Raw genomic sequence first — 3,460 nt, 5'->3', positions numbered from 1 at the left:
GAGGCGGCGGTGGAGGAGGGAAACGAGAGCAGCGAGGCGGCGCCCGAGCTCCCGAGGCGGGGGCTCGGGTACGAGTGGGTGACGCGAGGCGCCCCTCCCCGGGGTGCAGGGAGAGCGCTCAGTGCGTGGAGACGCTGCAGGGCTCGCGCCTCCTCCTCGCTGGGTAGATCCGGAGGAATGTGCGGAACTCGTCGCGGACCAACCGAGGAGGGCAATCCGAACTTGACCGCGGCGCCCGGGCTTGGCCTCCGCGCCCCGCGCTCTGAGGGCGGGCGCTCTGTCGGGTGGAGGGCTACACTGGGCTTTCCTCGTGCCTGTCGAAGGCTCTCTTTCCTCCTCGGGTGTCTAGCTCTCTCGCTTTTCTGCAGGGTAGAAGGCAGTGGAGGAGAGGACCTGCTTGCCGGAGTTCTCCTAGCACTACGAAGGAGAGATGTGGAGCGGCCCAGGGAGGGAAACCGAGGGTTTGCCAGGGGACGCTGAGAGGGGGGATGAATTTATAGGTCTCTCACTCCGTGACGTGCCCTCCAGTGGCTTTTCTGATTCGCTTTCTGACCTAAACACACATTAGTTTAGTCCCCATGCTAGGGCCAGCACGGTCTCCGAATATCTGCTGGCTGAAGTCAGAGGCTTTGCATATCATGTATTACATGGCAGGCAATGAAGAAGGCTTCTGAGGCTGGCCGGCTCCTCAGTCCTAGGCTCCATTTTCATGCTGTTGTAATATAACACCAGACATGGGGTAGGCACATACATTCAAAATCCCGATTCCAGAACAGTAAGATCACTTTATCAGGAACAGGTCACGGGGGATTGGCCTTAAACCCGCTTTTATCCAGATTTTGCAAAATGCAGATGGGAAACCTAACCAAGCCTTCCCTTGGGTGCTGAGTTTCCAGGGAGCAGGGACCCAGGTCCTATTCCTGAGCTCTGTGAGACCTTTTAGGCATTCCTCTTGTTGGTTAGCTTACCACCAGAAACAGCCAGAGCCTTCTTTTGTAGAGGACATGAGGAGGGCAAGTCCTTACACACCCTGCACATGACTCTACCCATTAATACATTTCATTAACACAGGGCATGAAATTAGCTCTACCTTTAAAATAATGTATTAAACAAGGTATGTCTTTGCTAAGCAGAAACTTGCTTTCCGGAAGCCACTGGACCTGAATTCAGAGGGACCTCTTTTATTTTATTACTGGGGCCAGGGAAAGGGTAAACAGGCTCAGTTTACATCCATGTACCTCTTATTTTATGACTCATCCGGTTGTTGGGGAGTATGTGTTCCTCAAGTAGCTGATACAGACAATAGACAGGGGAAATGTGTGTGGCAGTGTTGGGGGAAGATCACATATTATTAAACTTCTTAAAAGTCAAAGATCAGCTTCTTTGGAGGTTTGTCAGTGAAGCTAGTGTGGGAGGGAAATTGTTCTTACTAACATTACAGTGATTTAAGATTAAGCAGAGTGGGAATCGAGTCATCCAAACATCCCTTAGTTGAAATTAGGATGCTCACTGTAGTTCTGCAGAATGTGACATTTCCTTCTTTGATAGATTTATGGTGGAAATGTAGATGGATTTGGAAATGGGAGGGTGGAATAACCTTAATAAATTTATTCTAGTTTAGCATTGTTTTTGGAATCTGAAGGCGACCCCAGTCAGTGTTCTTACCGTGACTGATTTCTTCATTTTGAGAAGCCTTTTCACAGGGCATGGTCATGCCATCCAAGCACCTGCAATGATTTAGCACTTGCTGTGTGCCAGGCAAAGTTCTAGACCCTGGGAATTGGGCTGATTGGGCTTTTTGGGGTTGCAAAGAACAGGCGCCACTGAGTTTACCCTAAGTAATGGGAATTTACTGTGGAAGGAGGGCTGACCGGAATCTCCACCACTCAGCCACGTGTCTCCGAAAAGCCTTCCGGAAAGGCCACCCAGCCAGGCCTCACGAAAACTGGATTGAAGTTCAGGAACTGGAAGGTCATTCAGGATACGGCTCTGTGACTGGGTTATCTCGCTGCCCCCTGAGCAGCAGGCATCTGCGATCCCTACTAGCAGGCTTAGCCGCCAAGGTGATTCAGCTCCTCTCTCGCTGTTTTTCTCCGGTGTCTCTTGGCTTCTGCTTCAGCTACCAACTGCTCAGCTCTCTGTTGATCTCACATTTAAACTCCTTTAGTGAAAGGATCTAATTGGCCCCACTGGGCACTAACCAGGTGCTAGAGTTGGACTGAACTTTTGTGTCAGGCCTCCTTTTGGGTTACCGGACACCCTGCCGCTGGGCAGACCTTGGTCAGGTGCTTACTCCTGGGCTCGTCACCCATGTCCACTTTGTTGGGTTGCATGATACAGAGCCTGGCCGCCTTTGCTTAAGAAACTTTGTAGAGTTCCTCCTCGTCTTCCCTCCACAGTATTTGCGCCCCCAGAAGGAGCTATGTTTACGGCAGGCACTTGGAGTTTAACAAACCTCTGTCTTCGGGAAGCCTCAAGGATGAATAAGATACAACTCCATTAGCTTACCATCTATAAGGAAAAGGAGCCATGCTCACAAGTAATAGTGGTACAAAGTGATGGATGAGGTGCTCCTGTCTGATCTTCACATGGCCAGTGCAGCCCTGGGGAGATAACATAAACATACTCACGCCTAGACCCTATTCCGGGGCAATTAAATGAGGATCTTTTGGGTGGTGGAGCCCAGGAGTTGGTATTTTTTAAATATTCCTCAGGTCATTCTAAGTGCAGCCTGCGTTGAGATATCAATTATCTTTATTTTTTTCAATGATTACAAGCATTTTATGGTTCTTTTTGAGAGCAAAACTAAGAGACTCATTTATTTTGATAGATTCTAGGACTAAGACTCTTACAAAATATTAAATATTTTTGAAATACTACTAATTATCTTGAAATGCTAATATAAAGGAAGATGTAAAATTTAATTTAGAGTTAAAGCAAATACTTCTAGTTCTGAAAAAACATTTATTTGCATGATTACAACATTCAGATGACAGCAGAAAAGGTGAAAAGCTCTAAAAATTTCAGTCCTCTACTGCAAAGCCCAACATTTAAATGTACTGTAATTGATATTGACAGAAATTTCCTCAGACTCACCTTTACAGACAATGAAAAACAAAGTTTCTCCCAAAGCGACTGCCAGAAAGTACTCATTTGATGTCTTGGGCACAGGGAATGGCCTGATGTCACAAAGCCCCCAAATGCTGAAAGTAGGGACCCCCATAGCTCTGTGACTCCATCTTCTTTCTCGAAGAAACAAAGAGATGTTTGATTTGAAGCTATTCCTCAGCAAAGTCCAGAAGAGAACAATTTACAGTCCAGAAGAGAGCCACTTTTGCTCTGAATCGTTAGCTCATCCCCTGATAAAGTAACGACAGACTGCTAAGAAGTCTCACCCTGTCCCTAGATCTCAGCCTTTCATCTGGAAAACCTTGCCTGAGAATCAGAAAGAGAGAAGCAA

The 3,460-nt window shown here is 47.5% G+C and overlaps 1 long non-coding RNA gene across 1 annotated transcript in view; it reads left to right on the top strand.

Moving 5' to 3' along the window:
- The window catches only part of LOC106782347 (uncharacterized), a 95,540-nt gene that overhangs the window by 1,495 nt on the left and 90,585 nt on the right, over positions 1 to 3,460 (top strand). The window lies entirely within an intron of this gene.

Source organism: Equus caballus, chromosome 21, assembly GCF_041296265.1.
Source record: "Equus caballus isolate H_3958 breed thoroughbred chromosome 21, TB-T2T, whole genome shotgun sequence".
NCBI classification, from domain to species: Eukaryota; Metazoa; Chordata; class Mammalia; order Perissodactyla; family Equidae; genus Equus; species Equus caballus.
The sequence above is the reverse complement of the archived record's forward strand: the minus strand, read 5'-3'. Positions and strand labels throughout refer to the sequence as shown.